Here is a 27,457-nt window from a genome sequence, read left to right on the forward strand (position 1 = left end):
AAAAGTCCTATAAAATGATCATTGGCAGCCGAAAATGCATGTGAGGAAAGAGTGACATCTTAAGAGGAAATAAAAAGCATGATTAGTAGCCACAGGAGGTGTAACAGTGCCGCTAATATGCTTCTTCTTGCACACAGAAGTCCTGGTCTAATGTTAAGTTGTATTGCTAATGCGCAGGATAATATTACCGTTTCGCCTTGATGCAACATCATCTAGAATGCCTGCTATTTCCGCTATTAATGTGTGTATAAGTAGCATTAATCTATTCTCCTCCTCCAGAACAAGCAATTTTATTGATTTTACTCATTACTCATTTCACAGTATTTTACTAGGTTTTCGTGATTTTACATATTTCATAGTATTTCCCCCAATTTTTAGGTATTTCACATTAATTTTTCGTGATTACACCAGGTTTTCCTCGGATTTTACCAATTTTCAGTCTTTTGCATATTTTTTCCACAGTTTTCCATACGCATATGGTCATATTTCTGACATAACCATGTGATGTTTGATTTTCTACGAGAATAGTTACGCATCTTATACACCAAGCTATTTATAAATCTTGAGACTTGTCCTCTCCCCGATGATCCACGTGCATGCATTTTGGATAGGACGATCATGAAAAGTATAGTAATAGTCGCTTCGTACCTATATGAAACTAGAGACTCGATTTATGTCCAAGTTGTGACAGAGAAATGGAATACTTCGCATACATCGTCATTCGTCTAGAGGAGGGTACCGAAACAGGTTTTCCATCAGTGAACATGATTCATCACACTTGTATTGGAAGCCCTCTGCTGACTGTGGTACGCAGACGTTTGCTGTTAACGACTGCTGTAAGTCACACACAGAACACGAAATTGTGTGTAAGTCGATCGCAAGTTATACCACACAACTGATACACTCCGAGAGAACAACGGAAAAAAGGATAAATGCGTTATAAATGATGTGTAGCAAAATCTTCCTATTTGTAGAACGCTCCATCAGTCTACCATTAAATCATACCTTGTTACAACTCATCTCAACGGATCAATCCAACTACTTTCTGTCATCCTTTAATGAAGATCCAACAGATTTAGAATCAGGTGCTTCTCTTTTCGGGGAAAACATGAAAGGCAGCAGTCAAATTGCATGTATCACTATTACCTTAATAGACACACAATTTAATGTTGTCAAAAAGACATATGACAACTGTTCTGTAAGGTATTTGTTAGCTGACACCGCATGGCTGTGACTGGTGGAGAGAAGAGAGAAGCATGTTGTAAATACTGTTTTTTAGAGTTTAAAACACTAATACAATCTTGCACAGAGTCAACACGCGATCCATTCTGCAGTTGCATATTGCAATAACCCAGATGGTAATACGATGCTCCTTAGCTAAAGACACTTTATAAAAATCTGTAAGGTGGTTGCAGATAACTTTTAGGTCGCACCTGGGCTTCTGAACCGAACTATATAAATTTATTACTCTACATACGGTGGTCATCCATGTTTAACATTCTATTTCAACTGTCTTATCGCTGTCGACGAAAGCTAATTGTTTCCCTGGTTCCTGGTGCTTCCATGTCAACTTTTTCTAGTATCCCTCTTCCTGTCACATTTTCCTACAAAAAGCAGAAGACATGCAAGAACTCCATCATTCCCCCTCCACTGCTGGAAGAAGTGCCATTGATGATTCGAAAGGTTGTGTGGCTGCTATGTGATAATGCTCCAGCTCACTTTGCCATCAACATCCAGACGTATCTCAATTGTATTTTCCTTGTCGATATATCAGATGAGGTTCTGTTCATTCATCTGATCTCAACCCTTGTGCCTTTTGGTTATGAGGCCATCTCAAAACTGTTGTGTATGCAGAGACCATTCCAGATGTGGGGACACTGGAGCAGCATATTCATGCTGCCTTTAACACTGTTCGGATGCAGCCCAACTGGTGTGAGCGTGTGAGACAGTACATACTACAGCATGTGCACATGTGTTGATGCACATGGAAACCATTTTCAACACATACTGGAACTGTGGCAGCATGATACAGCACATGTTAGACCACAGTCTCTGTAAGAATGTATGATTGAATAAATGGTCTCTAGTAGGGAAAACATGAACTTCCAGACATAAGTTCGTTAGACATTTTTTTTTGTTCTGTAACCTCTCCCTACAGTTTGTACACAGAGGAAAAAATCACCCTTTATGGTGTAATAATTGCTGGTTGATCATCAGATTCAAATTATTCTTTATTAAGTTCTTTATGATCTGTTTCTTAAGTAGTTTATTTCATGTATTTCCTATTCGATCATTAGTTAAGAAGTAGATAAAAGACACGAATGTTAAGATGGTTGTGTCATAAATAAGGTTCTTCAACTGGGTCATCTCCAATTCATGTTAATAAACATCCAGCAGCGACTACAATTCAAAACACGGTTTGATAACCAGAACAGTGTTTTGTTATAAATTTTTACGATTTCTAAGATTATAATTGATAAAAACAATATCTTAACTTAATTCAAATTAGATGGAATTGATCATAAAATTGCATATGCAAATAAAAAGTACCATTCTGATAAAATATGATTTGCTGTTATAAGAGAATTTGCTGGTACAAAATTATCTGGATCTCCTCGAAGATAATGATTAAGGAAGCATAATACCAGTAGTAATGGTGTTCTTTATACAAATGTGACAGAGTCCTTCTATGTAAAATATGGGGAATGGCATATTTTGTGTGTCTTCCTTTAACCTTATAAGGTTGTTAGGCACTGTTTTGTGAAATGGGCTGCAGCTATAGCTCCAATAATAAATGGTAATGCAAAATGAAATGTAAAAAAGCTATTTAAAATGCATTATCTACAGGAAAACCTACTCATACTCGTTAAACTAGATATGTTCTGACATTTGGAATTGCTGATAATAAATTTGTAATTAATGTTGCTCCTCAGAAAGATATTTGAACTCAAGGTAAAACATAAACTATGAATACAGCTGGTACAGCTAAAAATAAAATGACCGTTCCAACTATTCATGTGTCTATACACATATATGATCTACAATAAATTCCCTGTCATACATGTAAATAAATACAAATGAAAAATTTAAGAGCCCTATTTGCATGTAATGTTCGAATAATTCAACTATTATATGAACTACCGGTCTGACCGCCATTTCAATGCTGAGGGTGTGATGCACAGCTAAAAACACTCTGGCTACTATTTGAATTACTAAACACAGGATATAATTATAAATAGCTGACCAGTTGCAATGGATAAAGAAATTCTTTACCTAGGTTTGGACAAATGTAGATTTGTCTTCTTCAGCAGGCAACCTAAGGGCATTGAACAGCATAGCTTACATTATGAAAGTATAAAACTTATAAGCAAAAAATAAATTTTAAAACAAATTAGAGGACTCTTGTATTACAAAAGTATGATAACGACAACTGGTACTTACAATTTTACATTAGTAAGGACTAATGTACCATCGACATTTTTGTCATTGTCAGCATAGATCCATGTGTCAAAAATAAAATATAGTCCTAGAATTTGGGTTTGTCACGTTAATATAAAATAGCTCATGGATCTTGCAGAGCTCACAACCGACTGAGTGTAATCGGCGAGCGTAGTTACTCTGAAAACAGGGCAGGTGGCGCCAGTGCCACGAAACATGTGCCAATTGGCGTACAAAGGCAACGTGTGAATTATCAGTATTAATAACACCCTTAGGTTGAGTAACAATAAAAAAGAAAGGAAATTAACAGTATGGGAGCACTGGTACAAATAATGTAGTTATATATCAAAAAGGGCAGGTGGCGCTTACGCCGAGAAACTTACGCCCATTGACATATACAGCTAAAATATAAATAATTACACTAATATATTAGTGAAGCCCACAGCCTGTATACATGTCAGAACCTTAAAATTGACAATAATGGCTCTTGTCAACAAAGAATTACGAACACTGGTACACGATCCTGTTAATACACATTCACATGAAAAACAAAATTTTGAGAGCCAGGCAAAATCACATAAGGGCTGATGTGGTAGCAAACATATGTCATGATAAAACCACCATTACATAAGGGGTAGTGAACTTAAAGCACTGAAAGTGCATCATAGCTTATTGAGGAAATAAACCACTAAGGTTACCAGCATTAATGTTGTACCATAAACAGTACAGTTTAAAGCCTTCGAAAAATTGTCTACAAGCAAGGTTCAACTGGTCGTTCTGTATATTACCGTCCTTGAGCTCAAGCTGTTTGATAGTTTGTAACTCTCCCCACAGATCTAATCTACGCCCTTTGTCTTCTCTGTGTAGGATAACAGTGTCCTCTAAATGTTTTGGCGTATGACTGGCTATCAGCAGATGTTCAGCAAAAGTGGAATTGTGTGTATTCGCTCCTTTTTTATCTAATAGGTGTTCTTTATATCGTGTTTTCACAGCTCTGCCTGTTTGACCAATATAATATGAAGGACAGTTGTTACAGGTTAGTTTGTAAACCCCTGAATTGGAAAACCAATCGCCAGGGATCTCTACTGAATGTACAAGTTTTCTCTTTAAACTGTTATCTGTAGAGAAGGAGACGTTATAGTTATATTTTTTCATTAGAAGACGTTTTATCCTATATGATATATTGCCCAAGAAAGGAATAGAAATAAATTTTTTAGCTTCTGTGCTATCAGTGGGGAGGTTGTTGCTCAAAGTCGAACAGTTTTTTTGGGAAGTTTTCTTCCTGAACATGTAGCAATCATATTCTGATTGTACCCATTATTAACCGGAAACGCTTTGATGACATTCAATTCTTTTTGTTGATTGGTAGGTGATAAAGGAGTAGTTACCATACGGTGAATGGCAGAATGAAAAAACGCCAGTTTATGAGCTTTTGGATGAGTTGTGTCAGCAGGGATAACATTATCTGAATACGTTTCCTTACGGAAAATGTTGAAATTGAAGGAACTATTCTCTACAGAAATGGTTAAATCATTCTGAAGTTCTTTTGTGAAGGGAATTTTTTCATGTAAACCACTGAAAGTATTGAAGAGAAGCTCCAACTCATGATGAGTACCGTCAAAAGCAATGATAATGTCATCAACATAACGTGCATAATAACGGATTTTGTGGTGTAATTCTGAACTTGAATTGAAGAACATTATTTCCAGAGTGTTGATGAAAACATCTGCCCTTTCTTGGGCAATATATTGGGATTATCGTCCTGCTCCTTTACAAGCCAGTGTTTATTAGAAGTTTTGTATTTTAGTTGCTGGTTTACCTTTATTATTAGTTTTATTTAAGGTTTGTTATTTTGTTCATACACTCTATTTTCCTTTATTGTTTGACTTTTGTTTCTAATTGTTTGATGTTTTATATTTTTACAATTTTGGCTTTTTTGGTTAAGATGCCACCAATGTTTTTGGTTCATCTTTGACTTGCAAAGACTCCTGTAGAGTGTAGTGTTTCTGGCAGAGTAATTCTTGCTGGTGGTTCTGTTGCTGATATCAGAATAGTTATTGGTCACTTAATAACTATAAATTGATAGGTTGCATATGTTCACATTCTTTAATAATTTGTCATGGTTTCTGTTCTTCTTATTTATTTTGTTTATCAAATAGTAGTTATGAACATTTAGGAAGAGAAAGATTCTTAATTTATAATTGTAAAATTAATCATATGCATATTATAGCTTTGTGATGATTTATTTTCAGATTACCAAATATGGCTGCTTCTCCTTCTTTAAATTTGGTAGGTGAATTAAGCTTATTAAATATTATTATGTCTAGATTTTCTCTTAGATTTTTTATATAGATTTTTAAATCTGTTTTACAGCTGTTTATACTTTATATAATCATCATCATATTCATCTTTTAATCTTACATTGATTCCCTTTGCATATGTTTTGCTTAAGGGCTGAATATTTCTTGGTTGTATTTCAATTAAAAATATTGTTTTGGTGGATCAATTGTATTAAATTTTTCGTCTTACGGTTTGTATTTATTTTCTGTTTGTTCACTGAGTTCTTTCCTTGTTTCTACCTAGAACTGTAATCTTTATTATTAACTGGTTCCAACTATATTGATAGGGGGCTAAGAAGCTAATTTTGAAATCAATTTAAAAAACATTATTGCTCTTTCTACCTTTGGTCAGCTTTGATTAACAATAAGAATTTGAGAAATAGGTTATTGAAACTTGTTTTTTCATTTGTTGGTTCTGAATTATTTAAGGGATTATTATTTCTATATGCAAGCCCAATATTTCATAATTTAAAGTATTCTCTAGATAATTTATTTTACAGGTTCGATTGCAAATTTTATACTTTTAATTTCCAGTTGCTATAATGTTTCTATATTGTTTTCATGTGATATGCCTCTTTTTAGCCATTTTCTTTGAAAGGATTTAACTCTTAAGGTGGTTTGCTAAAGAAGAATTAATTATTTAATTTTTTATTATTTTATTCCACTTCTGTAACTGCACCTCAATCATTTCAGTTGATTTAGTTGTTAATATCTAATGATATTAATTGTTATTTAAGATTTTCTTTTAATAGTGGAGGTATTGCATTTCTTTCCCAATAATTGGTTTATTATTCATAGCTTTGTTTGGTGACTTACTTATATTTTGATTAACTTTTCCTATTTCTTTATGTCTAAGTTGGATTTTTCTTGGAATTTATTTTTGATAAATGTGTTAGCTTTTGTTAGATTTACTAGTTATATATGATTCATACATTTTCTTTCAATATATTTTTAGTTTGCTCGATATTTACCTTTGCAAATAATCTTTTCTTCATCAAAGTTCATTGATTGTGGTTCAGTAGAATTATTAGGTGGTCAGGGTTTATACGGTTTATTTATGTAACTTGTTATATCCAAAACTCTAATTTAAGATTTACGTTCTAACTTTTATTTTTTGGATATTTATTTTAGTTATATCATTTTTATAGTACCTAAATAGCTTATAATTAATGTGTCACTGAAGATGTTAAGGAAATATTTTTATGCACTATTTATAAATATAAACATAAGGTTTTTCATTGAAATGTGATGTTTTGTTTAAACTATAGAACAATTAGAAGTGGTTACAGAATTTCACCACTAATACAAAAAGTTAGCAGCTTTTGTATTGAATTTATATTTCCTTAATTGGAACTTAAAATTTCGGTACTATTATTAACATTTGTATACCTCATTTCCATTTCAGTTTATATGGAATAAGCATATTTTTACCAAACTTTGAGGTCGAAACTGAGTGCAGTAATTCGCTTCTTATTCAATATAAGGTTGATTGGTTAAAATTAATATTTTTTCATGCAACCCAAATGTTCTATTTATTTAAAACCTTTTCGTCTGCTCATTGTAGTGCTCCTCAATTTCATTCATCATATAATCCTCCTAGAAGAACTAAAAACAGTAGAATTGTTGATATTGTTCAGATTATAATATTTGACATTTTCATGTTGTTTCAGTTAGTAAAATTAATCTGCTTTTTACATCAAAGAGTAAGACTATTACCGAAATTATGAAAAATCAAAGAGAATGAAGTAATTAACATGATCTTCCTGGAACCAATCTGAATTCAGTGATTAATTTTTTGAAAGGGTTGTTGTAAAAATGATAACACTTATTGGAACAATAAAATTAATAAAAATTGTTGTAGATAAGACTAGGATTGTTTGTCATGGTCAATAATCAAATTTTTTGATTGAAGTCAAGTATATTACTTATACTAGGGAAACAATTATCCACCTCATCAGTAAACTGAAGTATATGGGAATAATCAAACTAAATCTATGAAATGAATCATGCTGTAGCCTCAAATTCAAAGTGCTGTTATAGTGAGAAGCAATTTATTGAACATCGAAATAAGCATGTTGTTTAGGAAATTATTGCAATAATTACATGAAGTGTATGAAATCCTGTGGAAACTAAAAATGTTGATCCATAAATTGCATTGGCAATGGTTAAAGTTACTTCTTAATGTTCATATACTTGTAATACAGTAAAATATAAATCTAATCATACTGTTAAAAATAAGCTTGTAATGTTTAAGTACAGTTAGAGTCTGTACATCTATAATGTGGTTGCATTAGAACTACTCCCAATGCAAGGAGAACTGTTGTATTAAGAAGTGGAATTCGTATAGGATTAAAAGATTGAATTCCTACTGCTGGTGATAATACAACTAATTCAATAGTAGGTGCTATTTTTCCACTAATGAGAGGTCAGAAAAATGATACAATGAATAGAACTCCTGATGGAATAAATTAAAACAATCCTCATCGTAATTCAATTGAAAATAATCCTGTATGTAGTCCTTGATCTGTATAGTTTCGAGCTACATTTTATTATAATTGAATTATTGTAAGTAATGAAAATCCAGATCCAATTTTAAGGAGAATAATATCAAGTAAGTGGAACCATTTCGCTAATACTAGAACTATTCCTCTGATTGCTCCTATTAATGATTAAGGTCTATTATCTACTAGGTGAAATATGTGGTTTAAGTGAGTTGTTAACATATGTTTGGTATTCACCTCTAGAAAATAAGGTTTTGAAAATTGAGGAGGTATAAGACTGAGTTATTGCGACTTCCGATTCTAAAATGAAGAATAATATTTGTTCAGTAGTCAGAAATGAAATTAAATTTATTGCTATTTAGGGTTCTGTATTTCCTTATAATTTCCAGCAATTATATTTGTATCTAGTCGTACTGCTGATGTTCCTGGTCAGATAACGTTTCTAATTCTTTCAATTACAACTATAAATAATGTTACTGATGTAGGTGTGCCTCATGGAACTATGTGTGTCAGTGTGTGGTTGATGTGGTTAACTCACCTGAATAATATAAGTCTTAATCATACAGCTAACATGATTGCAAATGTTAATTTTAGGAGTCTAGTTCTAGTAAAAATATTATGGGAATAATTATACAAAATCGGCAAATAGTATTATAATAAAATTGAGAAAAAGATGAATGCTGCTCCATCAAATGATTTTAGGTGTAATACTGCTTTAAACTCATTGCATAAGGTTAAGTTTAACTTGGTTCAGGTAATATTAATTTATGATGGTTTAAGTCAAAATAATGAAGGGATTAATAATAATTCAAGGAATGCTCTAGCTCAGTTTAATGATAAATTAAAGATGTTAGTTGGTGGATCAAATACTGAGACTAGATTTTTTATCATTTGTAGATTAAGTTATTTATTTCAGTTGTTGATTTTTGTCCATTTCTAATAAAGTTTTTTAAATTAAAAAAGTTTATTTTAATAAATGGAATTAGCACATAAAATAATTAATAGACGAAAACTTTTGTGTCATGATATTTGAAGGATGTTGAGTAATAATTTTCAATCAGAAGTGCTCACATAATTTACTGTTTTTGGTTTAAGAGCCCATTACTTACTTTCAGTCATGTTATGTTTTAAGGTGTACTTAGTCCTTAGTTATGTAGACTGACTAATTTTACATTTTAACTGATTCTTTAGATTACGTTAGATAATAATTTCATAAATAAATCTACTGAAGTTCTTTCAATTATATTTGGAATAGATCTATTATTTGCTCAACAAATCCCTGAACGTTGATCAAAGAATAATAGTGGTCAGTTTATTGTCAATGTTCCTTGGTTTAGTCATGTGAGTATGGCATCAGTCTTAGTTTCTGATGCCAGTGCTGTTCATTAATGTAGAAAGTCTGAAGTTGTAGTTAGAACTTGGACTTTATAGCTAAAATTGTTTCGTTATCTACATCTAATAATCGAAAGCTATCATTTATAAGGCTTCTTGTTGAGTTATGTAAATGTCAAATGCTACAGTATAGTATCTCACTATTCATTTCTTTAATATCATGGTATCCAACTGGTTGGTTGTAATTATTGCATCTACTGAGTCACTGAGTAGGTATAACAATTGTAATGAAGGTAATACAATAAATAGTGAAGGTAATACAATGAAAATTAAGATAACAGTTGGTAATGCTGTTCAAATAGTTTCAGTTAAATGTCCATTAAATATGTTTCGATTTGTATAAGCAGTATCTAGTATGTAACGAAGAGTATATCCTACAATTACTGCAATTAATAATAATACAACTATAGCATGGTCATGGAAGAATGATAATTCCTCCATTAATCGTGAGATGATAAATTTGATCTTTTTGCCATTGAATGTTTCTAAAAAAGGTCAAACTTTTATTTTTAGAACTTAAGTCTTAACTGTTAGACACTAATAATGTACAGTTGCACTAATAGTTTATTTGTTGCACTGTGGTTACTGCTCAGTGGTTGGGCTGTGCATGGAAATCAGTTTACATTATGGTAAATTACAATAATAGGCCTAATAATAAGTTTAGGGGGCCAATACTCAAATTCGGAAAGTACTGAGGAAACAGAGATTTTGCACTCTCGTTTCAAAAAATCAGGCGCAAATTTTAACAGGCAAAAGTTAGTATAAATTCGTGCTTCTGTAAGAAGATGATGATGATGTTTGGGTTGTGTGGCGTTCAACTGCGCGATCATCAGCGCCCATACAAAGGCCCAATTTTTACGTAGTCCATTTTTTTCACAATCTTATCTTGTCAGTGTCACAAATGATGATGATGATGAAATGATAAGGACAACACAAATACCCAGTCCCTGGGCAGAGAAAATCCCCAACTGTAAGAAGATCAATATGTGAAGCATACAACAACTGCCATCGTCTTATCTTAGTAAACAATCTTGCAAAGAACCAAAGAAAATTGTGGTCATGTGTAAAATCACTAAGTGGGTCAAAGGCTTTTTTTCAGTCACTCACAGACCAATCTGCGGTGGCAATAGAAGACAGCAAAAGGAAATATGAAGTTTTAAATTTCATGTTTAAGAAATCATTCACGCAGGAGGATTGTACAAGCATACCACAGTTTTACTGTCGTGCAGACTCCCAAAGGCACGATATATAGAAATAAGTATCCGTGGTGTAGAGAAGTAGCCGAAAGATTTGAAAACAAATAAGCCGCCAGGTCCAGATGGAATCCCAAATCGGTTTTACAAAGAGTACTCTGTGGCATTTGGCCCTTACTTAGGTTGTATTTATCACGAATCTCTCGCCCAGTGCAAAGCCCCAAGCGACAGGAAAAAAGGGCAGGTGACTGCTGTATGTAAGAAAGGTAAAAGAGAGGACCCACTTAATTACAGTCCAATGTCTTTAACACCGATTTACTATAAAATTCTTGAACACATTCTGAGTTCGAATGTAATACATTTCCTTGAGATAGAAAAGATTCTGTCCACAAATGAGCTCGTATTTAGAAAGCATCGCTTGTGTGAAACTCAGCTTGTGCTTTACTCATATGATACACTACAAACCATGGGCATCCTACAAACCATAAAGGGCAACAGGTAGCTTCCATAATAGTAAGGTGGCGGTGTATGTTCTGGCAGAGAATTTGCTGACATTATCATAAACGCTTTCTTATCTGTGGTGTGTGATTACAGCTGACCACTGCGCCTGTTATATTGCATGTTGGCAAGATGTCAGCCGAGCTACAAGCGGGATTACAGTCATCGTCAAAATCTAAGTTTTATTGTATTTGTTTATTGTATTTCCGTTCTTTTCTGTCTGTTTCGCATTTTGAATGCCTTTTGCAGTATATTTTAACAGGTATTATATTGTAGGTTTCTTTGTATATTCAATTTCCAATAGTCGTTTTCTGTGGATGGCTATTGTTAACATATTCATCTCAATACTCGTAACAAACTGTGAACATTCGCGTGTGTATTTATAAATACCTTTGGCTGTGAAGAGTCCCACTGGTGTCTTTTTTTCTTGTCGCACAACGGAAGATTAAGAATCTCTGTATTAGGTTTAGGAAATGTCCCAAGTTGTTCTAAATTTCTGTTAAGTGGTACTTCTGTCAAACATTTGTTTACATACGCTTGATCTTATATAATAACGTTATGTCTGACGTTACTGAACTTGCGCTAGTAATGAACTTAATACATTGTTGGGGGTTATGTTCTTTTCATAGAGAAACAAACGTAATACAACTAATAATATTGGTTTAGTGTTTCATATTTGTTTTTCCTTCACTACAGTTATTATTTGGTCATGGAAATGGAAATGCCACGTGGCTAGGGCCTCCCGTCAGGTAGACCGTCCGCCTGCTACAAGTCTTTCGAGTTGACGCCACTTCGGCGACTTGCATGTCAATGGGGATGAAATGATGATGATAAGGACAACACAACACCCAGTCCCTGAGCAGAGAAAATCTTCGACCCAGCTGGGAATCAGACCTGGGCCGTTGGGTACGACATTCCGTCGCACTGACCACTCAGCTAACATGGGCGGACATTTGGCCATGTGAAACTGCAGGTTAATAGAGGAGCAGGAAGAAAAGGTTAGTGGGGAGGAGTATCAGTAGTCAACATTTTAAAGCTGAGTGCTGGTATGGATCAGATGGTTGAGGGAGTAAGGATTTCACAAGGGATGATCTGCTAGTGGTAGTGGGTGGGGCAGGTGATAGCTTGGATAGGGTCAGGGCATACAGTATAGGTAGTGACAAAAAAAAAATAACTTCCCTAACTGGTGGCACCAAGGTGAGTATGGTAGATCTGTTTCGGCAGCACGATCGGCCTTGACTTGGCAGTACTGTGTGGGCTTTTATCTGCTGACTAGATGCACAGTGCGCTGGCGCTGGTGGCAGTCATTAGGAAATGTGGCTACACTAGTCTCGGTCTGCACCTCAACAGGTCTGGGAAATAGAGTTTGGTGGAGTTGATTGGTAAGGGTATATGGGATGGGTGTGGGGCCACCCATGATAAAATACCTGTTGTCATGGGTTGGAGAACTAGGGCTTTTTCAGGTAAACTATGACAACAGGCTCCCTTCTCTTAGAAATATCTCAAGCAGCTTAGAGATTTCTGTGTCATTTTTGCAGAAAATCGAATGTACCACACTGGGGTGTAGAGGCGCCAAGTAAATTTGTTCAGAGTTATCTATCGTTCATCAAAATGTGCAATTCATTAAAATGAAGTACACCAGCTTGAAGTTGAATTACAGTCTTTGAACAGCATGGTAATATGCATTACAGAGCACTGCTGTAGAGAGAATGAATTGCAGCATATCGTGCTAACGTCATTTGAATGAGCAGCCTGCTACTGTAGAACTCTCTTAAAGGGTGGAGTATCATGTATTTATATCAGGGGTGGCACAAATTTTAATGCTAGATAAGATCTGACCACAATTAGTGTAGTTAAACATTTTAAATTGGCAGCCCTTGGACCAACAAATCTACACATACGTAAGAAGTTAATCATTCTGCGTTTTTAGTGCTCGCCTAGTGGTAACATGGACTCTTCCAAAAAGTTACCTGAAGTTCTGAAAATAGCGTCAGACCCCAAAATTAACATAATAATATGTGGAGACATAAACATTAACACAGGTATTGAGAGTGAAGTTAGTTATGAATCTCTAAACGTTCTGGGCAGTCTTGCTTAGGACACAGGGTGAAAAAGATGGAGATAATTCACACATCTCCTGATGGTAAATTTTTAGTATGAAAACTGTCATACAAGAAATATATAAACATAAGTGTTCCTCAGGGTAGTGTATTAGGTCCAGTTCCATTCTTAAAATATATCAACAGCTATCCAGACGCTGTAAGACATGTAGAGAAGGTTCCCTTTCCTAGTGTCAGCAACATCCAGTCACTTATAAAATACCGGAACTCCTATAAGGGGAAGCAAATGAATCCCTCAAGGATGTTAACGATTAGGCAACGATTAACTCCGAAAATAAAGAAAGCGAAAGGAATGCACTTGAGCATATAGAGAGGAAGCAATTCTGTCACATTAAGCATAGATGATAAATCAATAGACTGTCTAACAAACACAAAGCCTTTATGGGAGAACATTGATTGTCAGCTAATGAGGAATGAAGACACAAAGACATTGGCAAAAAGACCGTCATCAGCATGTTATGCTCTTAGAGTGTCAGCATCAGCTTGCGACAGCCAGTGTCTTGTGGTGACATACTGTGCCTGTGTACACTGAATTGTTAGTTACGAGATTCTTCTCTGGGATTGAAGGCGCAAAACATGTACACAGTTTTTAAACTGCAGAAAATAATAATAACTGAAAGTAGTAATTGGGCTCAATTTAAGGAGCTATTTCAAAATTGGGCGTCCTTATTGCATCAAGTGCGTACATCAACCAATCTGTGCTGCATATTGAAGAAGACATTACTAAATGCTTCACTAATAGTTCTACATAGAATCATGGAACAAGAGCCAGTTTGGTCTTACATTTACCCATCACAAAAAAACAAAAAGCTCAAACCAGCACTTTGTGTCAGAGCTTAAGTAATAAACTATGAAAGGAAATGAAAAAGTTTATTAAAATACATGTATTTCAAAAGGCTGCTAAAACGTTATTCATACATAATGCATATGGCACAATTAAAGATTACTTAGATGACTCAGAGTAATGTTTGGTAATGAAAGGAGATGAGATAACTACATTCTCACATTTCAGTGCATGGTCATGGTTTACTGCTTTCACAAGGAAATAATGTGTCAGGATGTAAAATGCATAATAGTAATGTCTGCTGACTTAGTTTTTCACGTACCCTGAGGAGCCTGGTTTAATGTGTGTGGCAATGGAGTCTGGAGTTGGTGCAAGGGACTCAGCAACATCTTAACATCCCAGGAATCTCCCACAGGTGTCACTGCTGTGGGCAGAAATGAAGACCGAAACAATGTTTTATATTACGAGTTCCTGGAAACAGTCCAGTAATCATCAGCGGTGGCCTTAGTGTGTGCGATAATGAAGAACTAAACTATGTCTTACGTCGCAAGATACCCCAAACAAATTTTGTTTAAATCAAGGAACATCATAGAGTTATTCTTGTCAACCCATCCTGTTTTGGGTTTTCTGTGGTTTTCGTAAATCACTTTGGCAAAAGCCAAGATGGTCAACTCATGGTTGATCACCTGTTCTACCCTCATAGGCTACCTATCCTACCCTCATAAAGGATGTTATGTATACTGTGTGTTGTATATATTGAGCTATTAAATTGCATTAGATTATGTTGATAAATACTATCTCGTCTTGAGATGATTCTTGGATGCATTAAGATAAACCTCTCACCTACCCTCATTTAAGTGTTTTATTTCTTCCCTTTGTAAGTGTTCTCTAAAACAAGGGCCATGATGAGCAACCATTTGTTAAAATTCCAGTTCCAAAAAAAGTAACAAAAATGACTGGAGGGTCATAATCTAAGGACTTTACACCATATGTTGTCATATTATAAGTCATTAGCGTCTATCACGTGCCCACAGGCATTACTACCAAAATGGCTTAACATCAATGTTTTGTTTCGACAGCATGATGTCACTGAATTCCTCAGTAAATAGGGAAAATATGCTGCTAAAATTCACCTCAGACTTCAGCGAACCTATGGAGTACTTACATGGGTGCCAGCAGTGGAGATTTCAAAGATGGAAACACGAGTATCCAAGATGAGCCTCATAGCAGTTGCCATCTAAATGCGGAGTGTAACAAAGAAATAGTTGCTGAGTTCATTAGAGAAGACGTGTTATAACGAATAAAATCACTGCAAATTTGCAGTAGGGCGTTGAGCAGTACAGGAAATAATCAAGCGAACGTAGGCTCTACTTGTATAGCAATTCTTGGATTCTTCGAATTTAGGAAATCAGAAATGAGATATTTCGTGAAGCTGAACCTACCAGTGCTTTGTCTTATTTCAATGTTGGTTCTTGCTCTCTCTGCTGTTACATCTCAGCTCTGTCTCTTCAGCTACTCACTAGACTTTCACTAACGGAAAAAATGCAAAACAATCAAGGAACGTGTTCAGTGGTACCCAGGTATAACATATACACAGTGAGGGATTGTAGTGTTAGTGATTCATTTGTTACTGTCATGGGCGATCTGGTGGTTCTCATGAGTCCTATTTGTGCGCCTTCTGTTTTCACTCTGCAGGCAGTAACTGTTCTGTATTTAGAGATGAACTGCGTCTGCAATAATCGTTGTAGGGTACAACCGTCTTTCGCTGACGAGTACGTATGCCTCTTGAAGAACTTCAGCCATTTGAATGGGGTCACATTGTGGATCTGCGAGAAGTTGGATGGAATTGTCGACGGATTGCTGCACATATTGAGCATAATGTATCGATGGTATGTCGCTGCTTTCAGCAGTGTCTGTGGAACATTCCGACACACATAGACCAGGTTCAGAACATCGGAGGACTGAAAATCATCTAGGGAAGAAATCCCACTACGTGTTGCATTTGCTGTGTTACAAAAAGGACCATTGGGAAGCGTCTGCTTGCAGCAGCACTAAGATCACTTGTGCCTTTGGCCAAATTACCACTGACATCAAGACACCACCATGCACAACTCATCTGATGTCACTGAAAAGCCGACTGAAGAGCGGAATGGCACTCAGTTGTATTTGGGGATGGGAGAAATTTGTGTCTGTATGCAAGTGATGGACGTATACGTGTTTGTCATTGACTTGATGAGCAGTATACTTTGCAGTGCATTCGCCTATAACACTCAGGTCCTACCCCAGGCTTCATGGTGTGAGGGCCATCAGTTACAATTTGCAATCACATTATTGCTTCTGCTGGATAAAGTACCCAGCGTTTGCTACATTGCACAGGTGCTACTGCCATTTTTTCGCTGGGAAGGTGATGTGGTTTTTCAGCAGAGCAACGCACGTCCACATAGGGCTGATATGACGTGACGTGTTCTTTGCGGTGTACTACTACTACCCTGAGTAGGAGGGTAGTGGGTATTCTGGCCAAAAACGCTGACCCAGCGCAGTGCCATTTAAAAGGAGGTGGACCATCATACGTTTACGTCATAATGCTTACAGCAAATTTCGCTATAGGAAGGAAGTGCATCGTACTTAAACACTCGAGGCAGCCAGCAAACGTGTGTGAAATATCACATAATAAAGGAATACATTCCTTAGGAAACAGGTAATAGTCAATTGCACTCAAACTAAGACTTTTTCTGTAAGTTTTCTATAAATGTCTAAATGCGTTTTACTCATGTATCTTGATTTGAGCCACACCAACGTGTAATAAGCAGCAACACGGACCTCCCCTTTGAAACCGTACTCCTCCATCTGAATCACCGTGAAATATTCAGGGATTGTTGTTTCAGAATATTTAAGATGTCTGAACGAAGCAGGTTTCTTGAACACACTAATGTTGTAGAGTCACTATTCTCCTTAAGGAGCGAGTTAATGGCTGAGCTTAGAGAGCGAACACAAACATCAGTGGTCATAACCTGCAATGTACATTCACGGATGTCTGAAAAGTGATAGAAAAATCTAAGCAATCAACACAAAATTAACGCAACTGGGAAGTCTTATCTCTAAGGCGCTGCAGTCATGGACTGTGCGGCTGGTCCCGGCGGAGGTTCGAGTCCTCCCTCGGGCAGGGGTGTATGTTTGTCCTTAGGATAATTTAGGTCAAGTAGAGTGTAAGCTTAGGGACTGATGACCTTAGCAGTTAAGTCCCATAAGATTTCACACACATTTGAACATTTGAAGTCTTATCAAGGTAGTAGCTAGAAGAGGTGAGATGTTTAATGACAGAATAAGACAGGATAGTCGCAAACAGTCTTAAAAGCTTGCAAGGGTGTTATAGGGTAGTTTGTGCTGAGAAATAATTGTGAAGGAAAAAATCGATACATAGCACTGTTTCTAAGTTAATTAACATTGAAGTTAGCCCATCAGGCTGTTGCACACACAAATTCGAGTAGCCCATCAGAGGCGGTGTCACCAAATGTGTTAATTTGGTTTCCTAAAACCGGACAGGATAACGATACAAAAATTGGACATAGGATGGTGGTACGGATCGAACCCGAGTCGAAGGTTGAGCAATTTTGTGCACCATCATCTACGTTATGAGAACTACTGACCCTAATTGAATCTTGCAGGCTGCTTGAATCAAAGTGCGCACTGGTCTGATTGGCTAACTTCAATGATAATTAACTCGGAATCGATATAAAGTATCGAAATTTTTCTTAGAGGTTACTTCTCAGCACAAACTATCCTGAAACATCCTCACAAACTTTTCACACTGTTTCTGACCACCCCGTATATCAATAAAAAAATTGAGGACTACGGGATATGCTCAGCTTTATGCAGGCAACAGATATGAAAGCTGCGTCTGAATAATCTCAGAATATGTATAAGTTGTAAGCCATTTAAAAAACAGCTTAGTATAGGGCAACATGTCGACAAAAACGTAAAATTATTGTGGAAAAGTTGTTTAGAAGAAACTTCGATTCTTAAAATTAGTACAGCTGGAGCGAGAAGTCTCTCTCTCTCTGAAACTTTTAAAACACTAACAGAAAGTATTAAACAGCTCTCACACACTACTGATCGAGGTAGCAGGGCAGAAGAAGAAGAAAAGAAAAGAAGGAGAAGAAGAAGGATGCACTATTAACGATTTCATTGGCCGTCGCAGTGATAATGATTTTGAATATGGGTTGAGTCATAATAAACAATATATGCTGGATAAGCACCCTATAAGTTTAAGCGAGTGTGCAATACGAGCTGGGAATAAGGAATTTGAAAAAAAAAACATCTTCTTTATTGAAACTAAAATTCTTAAAAACGTCGAACCCAGACATGTATTCCCTGAAAGAGATAAAAACGTCTAGTGAAATAGTGTCTATGACGAATGCACATGGGCGAAATAACACTTCAAATGGGGCGAAAAACATTTAGTTTTACATCTACATCTACGTGAGTACTCTGTAATTCACAAGTAAATGTCTGGCAGAAGGTTCATAGGACCATCCTCAAGATATTCCTCTATCGTTCCACTCTCGAGCAGCGCGTGGCAAAACGAACACTTAAATCTTTCCGTGAGAGTTCTGATTTCTCTTATTTTATTATGATGATCATTCACCCTTATGTAGGTGGGAGCCAAGAAAATATTTTCTGAAATTTCATGAGAAGATCCTGCTGCACGGAAAACGCCTTTGTTTTAATGATTGCCACCCCATTTCAAGTGTCATATCCGTGACACACTCTCTCCTATTTCGCGATTATACACTGAAGAGCCAAAGACACTGTACACCTGTCTAATATCGTGTAGGCCACCCGCGAGCACGCATAAGTGCCGCAACACGACGTGACGGACTCGAATAATGTCTGAAGTAGCGCTGGAGGAAATTGACAGGGCTGTCTATAAATCCGTAAGAGTACGAGGGGGTGGAGATGTCTTCTGAACAGCATGTTGCAAAGCATCCCAAATATACTCAATAACATTCATGTCTGGGGAGTTTGGGGGCCAGCGGAAGTGTTCAAACTCAGACGAGTGTTCCTAGAGCTACTCTGTAGCAATTCTGGACGTGTGGAGTGTCGTATTGTCCTGCTGGAATTGCCCAAGCCCGTCGGAATGTACAACGGACATGAACGGATGCAGGTGATCAGACAGGATACTTACGCACGTGTAACCTGTCAAAGTCGTATGTAGACGTATCAGGGCTCCCATATCACTCCAACAGCGCACACCCCACACCATTAAAAAGCCTCCACCAGCTTGAACAGTTCCCTGCTGACTTGCAGGGTCCATCGATTCATGAGGTTGTCTCCATACTCATACACGTCCATCCGCTCGATACAATTTGAAACGAGGCTCGTCGAACAGGCAACATGTTTCCAATCATCAACAGTCCAATGTAGGTGTTGACGGACTCAGGCGAAGCGAAAACTTTGTCGTGCAGTAATCAAGGGTACACGAGTGGGCCTTTGGCTCCGAAAACCCATATCGATGGTGTTTCGTTAAACGCCTCTTATCTTGCAGGCCGTAGGTTCAACGCCAAATACCTAAAACACAGTGCGCCCTTGCGCAACTGTGTTAGGAATATAGATCAGAACCAATCTTACATATGTCAGATCTTTTTCCAGCAGCAGCGATGACGGAGATTTGATGTTGTACCTGATTCCTAATACTCACGATACACTCGTGGAATGGTCGTACGGAAAATAGCCACTTCATCGCCACCTCGGAAATGCTGTATGACGAATGCACATAGGCGAAATAACACTTCAAATGGGGCGAATAACATTTACTTTTACATCTACATCTACGTGAGTACTCTGTAACACACAAGTAAATGTCTGGCAGAAGGTTCATAAGACCATCCTCAAGATATTCCTCTATCGTTCCACTCTCGGCTGATATCCTTTACCTAACGACCGAGAGCAGCAACGTTGCGTAGAGTTGTGAGTGCTAACAGACAAGCAGCACTGCGTGAAATGAACGCAGAAATCCATATGGGACGTACGATGAACGTATCCGTTACAACAATATGGCGAAAGTTGGCGTTAATGGCCTGCGACAGTAGACGACCGACGCGATTGCCTTTGCTCACAATACGACAACGTGTGCAGCATCTCTCCTGGGCTCGTGACCACATCAGTTGGACTCTAGACAAACGGAAAACCGTGGCATGATCAGATGAGTCCCGATTTCAATTGGTAAGAGATGATGGTAGGGTTCGACTCTGGCACAGACGCTACGAAGCCATGGACGCAAGCTGTCAACAAGGCACTGTGCAAGCTGGTGGTGGCTCCATAATGCTGTTATCTGTGTGTGCATGGAATGAACTGGGTCCTCTGGTCCAGCTGAACGGATCATTGTCTGGAAATAGCTAAGTTCGGCTACCTGGAGACCATTTGCAAACATTCATGGATTTCACGTTCCCAAACAACGATGGAATTTTTATGAGTGACAGTGTGCCATGTCTGAACATTCTGGAAATTTCGAGTGAATGATTTGGACACCCAGATTGCCCAGTATGAATCCCTTCGAACATACATGGGGCATAGTCGAGAGGTCAGTTCGTTCATAAAATCCTACACTGGCAACACTTTCGCAGTTATGGACGCCTATAGAGGCAGCATGGCTCAGTATTTCCGCAGGGGATTTCCTGCGACTTGTCGAGTGCATGCCACGCCGAGCTGCTGAACTACGCTGGGAAAAAGGAGGTCTGACAAGATATTAGGATGTATCCCGTGACTTTTCTCATCTCAGTGTATAAGACAGCGTATGAGAAGTCTTAGCTATCTAACTGGTCAACGGAGACATTTACAGTTTTCAAAGGGCTACGCACAAACCCAAGAACTTACATACTAGAGAACAGTGAAACTGAAGAAATTGTCAGAAGTTTTTTAACAGAGGGATTACAGGAAAGCTCTGAACTAGACGTGTTTCTCATAGAGAGTGTCATAAGACGTCGAAGGAAAAAGACTATAGTTAGCTGGCGCGGCTTTCCATCAAAGCACAACAGCTGGGCGAAGGTTCACGATTTTCTATATAAACAGGACACGTAAACCTCAAACCGTGTATTAATGTGACATGAGCCGTAGGAAACTTATCAACAGTGGTGGTGGTGGTGGTATTCTCGATAAGTTACCAGTTGAATTGCGAATCCCTTGATACAACGTCTGTGGACCTGGAACGAAGCTGGAAAAGTACCTAGCTCATGGTGAAATAGTATTAATATACTGGACCAGGCCTGCAAGGAGCACAATTTAGAGGTTTTTGAAAATCGTGATTTGGCTGAACGTCACGTTGCAAATCGAATTTTAGCGATTAAAGACAAGAAGATACACAGAAAAAGAGACATAGGCATAGGACAACGAACTGTTACATTCACAGTTGATAAAGTGACGTCAGCAATTGGGCCATTGGTAGGAAGAGCTGCCGCCATAGCCCCAACAAACAAAATGTATAAAATGCAGAGGAGTAACTACGGGAAGAGAAAAGACATCATAGGACAATGGCAGTTTCTCAGGTTATATCACAAAACCATCAGAAATGTAAATTTCGCTATCATCATCCACCCATGTGGTTACTATATCTTCCTACATTAAAACTTCCACATTCGTGCCCTGGCGCAAAGTCGCTTCTCCACCTTCACTTTTCTCTGTTGTCAATTTCTTTATTGCTGTCTTGTTCAATAAATACAAATTCTCCATGTGAGCCGTTCCATTGATCTTGGAAAGCAAACTTCGATTTTGCTACAATTCTTAACGTCTCAAACGTTCTGTACGACTATGCCTGAAGAGAAAGATGGACGAAAGAGTGCGTGTTATATTTCAGTGGCATTTCAACGCCAAAAGAGATTGTCCTCTTCAGTTTCAAATTCATAACCATGTTCGGTATGTATCTGTGTAAGACACTGTCATTTGTTCATGTCATATCTTTCCTGTCCCCACTGTCGGCACCTAGTCTGAATGTGTGGTTTGTCTGCAGCTGGCACTTTGGGTTTTCTTAGTTGCCAGGAGGTTACCTTGAATGTTAAGGGCAGTTTAGCCAACCTATGTGTAGGGCCTTGAACACGGCTAAGTTGTGTCAGAGTGGCAGTAGAGGAAACTGGTCAGCATCCATTATGAGGTTGGTACGGTGACGGAGCTGGCTCGCGCTCACACCACAGAGTGAGCAACCATGTATCTTTTCAAGGTGGCTCGTTAAAGCGTTTGGCGGCAAACTTATTTTTAAGACTGTTGTATTAATGAGAACTGAAAATGAAATTCGACGTAATGAGAACAGACAATCAAATTCAACAACTCTAAATATTTTGGTGATGCAGAGAACTGAGGACAGGTAAGTAAGAAACGTGGTATGTGAAGCCTTATGATGACTGCCATTTTAGGACGAAATTTAAATTGACAGATTTGTATTTAGTTACCGTTTTATTTAAACGTTAAAGATAAAAACACAGAACGTCAATGAATATTTTTTATTTTGCTTTTCGCTAAAGGATCAATGTCTGCTAACACTGTTTGAAAAATGTTCAAATGTATGTGAAATCTTATGGGACTTAACTGCAAAGGTCATCAGTCCCTAAGCTTACACACTACTTACCCTAAATTATCCTAAGGACAAACACACACACCAATGCCCGAGGGAGGGCTCGAACCTCCGCCGAGACCATCCGCACAGTCCATCACTGCAGCTGTTTAGAACGCTCCGCTAATACCAGGTGACACACTTTTTTGAGTCATGCTAATTAGAAGACCAGTTTTTGAGAGGAAGTCTACCAGCGAGCTTCTGTGGGTGGATTTCGTCTTCTTCATTGCGTAAAAAGGCAGCATGTACATGAAAGACGTAATGGTAGCTGCAGACCTGTAAAGTCGTGAAAACTTACATCGAGGAAACAGAAGTCTATGAGACTAAATTTGCTAAGAAACTAATCACACTGTAGGTGTATAAGTTCTAGCTGTAGCTGAGTTTCCACACTGTCAATATATAATAAAATCAGTGAAATTGCGCAACCTTTTGCGAGCTGAAAAGCAGTATAGTAACTTGATTGGACTGCAGATTCATTCGTTGAGTGTGTTCCTGGAAAACAAAAATATATTTTCAGAGTGAAAATGCTGGGAAAATTATTGAGTCGTTTATATGCTCCCATACGATGAATAATTTCTTCCATCATATAGCTTAGAAGCGGTTTTTATTTCATTTTATTTTCACATCGGCTTCTCGCTGTTCGCCTTCGGAGTGTCTGTAAGCTTTCGCTTGGAATCTAATGTAATGTTGCTGCAAATGAATTTTTTCGTTGTGTTCAAAGTTTTGAAGCACATTAATAGAACACTGCGTGTATCAGGACACCATCGCGCACAATAAACATATACATTAGGCATGCGGCACTGATACGTTGGTGTTTATGTGACTGACCGCGTTGAACCCGACCATCATGCTACTTTCCATCCCTTTAAAGACAGCTACTCTCCATTTTAATGAGAGTCTGCACCCTAGAACTTCAACTCTTTTCAAAAAATTTAATGGCTATCTCACATGTTTGCAATGTTTACTCTAAAATCGCAAAACGAAAAAAAAGGTTCAAATGGCTTTGAGCACTATGGGACTTAACATCCGAAGTCATCAGTATCCTAGAACTTAGAACTACTTAAACCTAACTAACCTAAGGACGTCACACACATCCATGCCCGAGACAGGATTCGAACTTGCGACCGTAGCGGTCGCGTGGTCCCAGACTGAAGCGCCTAGAACCGCTCGGCCATCGCAAAACGATTTGGCTGTATTCGAATTACGTCTAATAAATGTTTGAAAAATGTACTGCGTAAGGGGCTGTAGCGCATCAAAGACGCCTAAGATAATTTTTGATTTCTGTTACAATAAAACCGAACTCTCTTCACTCTGAACTTGGCATAAACTCAAACTGGGGAAAACAAGTTGCAAGATTTCCAGGAAAAATGAAGCGAAACAGTTGGCAGCCAGTCGTTGGAAATCAATTATTTTGCCTGTTGACTGTCTAAATATAAATTTAGGGAATAAATTGAAGTCCTGTTCAGTACAATCAACACGTTACAAGGAAGCAGGCATTGGCTTACAATCACATGTCCCTACCACTGCACTTCCTCCAGAATATTGTGAGTAGATTCAAGAGAAAGGCTACGCTGATCTTGACATTACAAGACGAAGCCTCATATAAGCAGGAAGGGAAAATATTATCGTGCCGGTGAATTTTTAGGGGTATGTGTCTTATAGAAACTTTCATTTTCTGGTAAAATGTTAAAATTCATTTTACCATAAGTTTGTTTTTCTCAGCTCAGTGCCAACTTTTTTATCACAAATATTAACCAGTCTGAATGAAATGTTTGCAGGAAGTAGACTTGAGGTGTTTGCATTCTTTTATTCACTAATACTGTATTATCGGAAATGTAATTTGTTTATTTTATCATCTAATTTATGTACCAACAATAAAAGAAAATTTAAGAGTGAAATTTGAAATAAACACTGAAAACATGTTATCAATATTTCTCACAAAGTGAATGCACAGAACTGTTGAACTACTTCTTGTGAATGTACCTACAAATCTGGCATGTGAAAATTGCGGTGTGAGTGCGAAAAGTTGGTTTTCAAGAGTAACATTAAAATCATGTTGAAGATTGGGAGCTCGAAAACCGATGATGTTATAGACTTCAAAAGTTGGGTTTTTCTGTATCTTTTCATAATAGACTCGATTTTAAATGTTGGTTGCTATCGCCAAAGTAGAAGAAAAGTAAAACAGCTGGGTGGAGTCTCCCCTTAAGCACTGCTCCATATATTCTGTATGTTCATATCTAAGGCTTCGCCGAACCTACTTATGGTTATTCTTCTGAAGGCAGTACATAGTTTGCACTTCCTCCTCCTACACTATCAGTAAGCCGTTCTCCGCTAGGTAATGACACCTGACCATCCGATTTTCTCGTGAGTGCATACAAACGAGGCGCGAGCGAGCGTTGAGTCCTGTTGCTCGTCTAGCCGTATTCTCAGCAGGCCTGCTGTAGTCTACATGTGTCTCTGTAATTAGTTTCAACGTATGTTGATAGGCTGAAAAACTGCGACGAGTCACTTTTTTATGACAATTTATTTTTTGTTTATCAATTTCATACTGGTTTGCTCATCTTCTAACGGAGGAAGAAAGTATGCATTTAACTGCATATCAATTGCCATCGTTTCCGCTGCAAATATTTTGTGTTCGGTGTCCGCCCTTACAGATTTTGAGTCTAAGAACCTCTCAAGGCGAATGCTGCGATTATTCCCTAGAAAAGGCTTGGCCTTTGAGACAGTCTTGATAACGATGATGATGTTTGGTTTGTGGCGCGCTCAACTGCGCAATCATCAGCGCCCGTGCAAAGTCCCAATTTTGTCACACTCCAAGTGTCTATTGCAGGGAAGACCATTGGGAGATAATCTCTTTTCGTACCACATTAAATTTATTTACAGTATTTACAATAAACTAATTTTGAAAATTTACAGTTTTCTCTATAGTTCTGATGTTTTTTTTCAACACTGTAACTTCTGTGCGTACGCTACACAATTCAGAAACGATTTTTTAGGTTCCCAACAGTTTGTAGTTGCTTTAAAGTCTTTGCAATCGTTTCGCCAGCCTCCACTGCTGTCTTTTTTTCTTCTTATCCCATCAATGTTTAAAATTAGTCAGCAAAACTGATGACCGTGCTGCTCTGCACCTTCTCGAAGATTTTTCACTAATAAGTAAACTTTCGAATTAACTATTGATATTAACGAATTTATTTTTCGGTTCCATCCTTCTGAGACGTTATTAGCGCGATGGCGCCTTCCATTGCATTCCACATCTCTCCTAACTCGTACTAAGTCAGGTTATTGACACACTTTTGTGGCAGTGGAACACAGCTAAAGTTTACGTAACTCACTTCACTGCCGAGGGCAACAGGGAAAACCGCTGCTACGGCATTCGCCAATAACTTCTTGCGTGAAGTCGGGCCGGTGAAGCGAGTTATCTCCGAGAATGAGCAGCAATTGCAGTCACAACATTGGTTACGGATGGTTAGAAGAAGAAGGATAACACCGACCTTCATTTCATTGTTCCTTCCATTTTCAGATCCTTCTAACGCGTAATAAGAGAAATAGGTAAGTTACATAGGTTGTACTGCCTCCGAAAATATAACGCGTGGATATGTATCTTGAGCCGTTTCAAGAAATCCTGAATGAACTGTTGAACGCGTCTACGATGTCACCTCCTGTCTTGGTATTGAAAAATAAGGAGCCACACAGTAGGATAAAAGAGGCTGTGCGCTGACTAGCAGAGCCCAGACTCCGGGACAAGGCTACCACCGAAATGACGTTGAATAGTATTAAACGTGCAGCCGAAGTGATGCAGAAGACCTAGCTAAAGAAAGTAAATAAGGTTGAAAACGAAGGTTGAGTTTCACATCGGTGTAAAGGTCCTTGTTCGCTCTCATAACCTGTTAAACAAGCGAAAAGGAGTATGTAAGAAGTTCTTTTGCGTTTTCAGTGGTCCATGCCGCATTCCACACCCCAGTGCGGCGGAGCTACAGACTCTCCGATCGCGCATACCACGGAGATTACATCATATCTCCAATGTCAAGCTGCTAGTCGAGTGAACTAGGTGACGACATTAAGCGTTAATCAGTATGTGAAAACAGGTTGTATGTATGTTCCGTTTGATTGTGTAATATTCTATTAGCGATAAGTTGTAATTAATCAATGCATTATGTGGACATGCGCGCGATAACTGGATTACTATATTGATAAAATTCAAAGTGTCAGAAGAAAATAAGAAAAGTTGATGATCTTCGAGAACATCATGTCACTGATGTATGTGTTATGATCCGATGTTACAGGTCGATGGAATTACGTTCTAGATATGGAGTATCCTCTGGTGACAGGTTGGAGATCACTGGAAGGTGCTGCATTGGGTGTGAGGAAGATATGGAGCGACGTGAAGCATGTAATTAGCCACAGAGGAGTATATACGAAACTGATGTTTTTGTAGTAATAGAACTGTTTGAGTTATATCTTGAGTCATGGTTCATGTTCGTAGTAATAGGACTGCTTTCTGTTGTGATATATGTAGTAATATGTGTTTACGTTGTTGTGACGGAAGGTGGTATGAAGCATGTTAGTAGTGAGCCTCATGTTTGGTTGTAAGTG

The sequence above is a fragment of the Schistocerca piceifrons genome, chromosome X, assembly GCF_021461385.2.
Source record: "Schistocerca piceifrons isolate TAMUIC-IGC-003096 chromosome X, iqSchPice1.1, whole genome shotgun sequence".
Classification (NCBI taxonomy): domain Eukaryota; kingdom Metazoa; phylum Arthropoda; class Insecta; order Orthoptera; family Acrididae; genus Schistocerca; species Schistocerca piceifrons.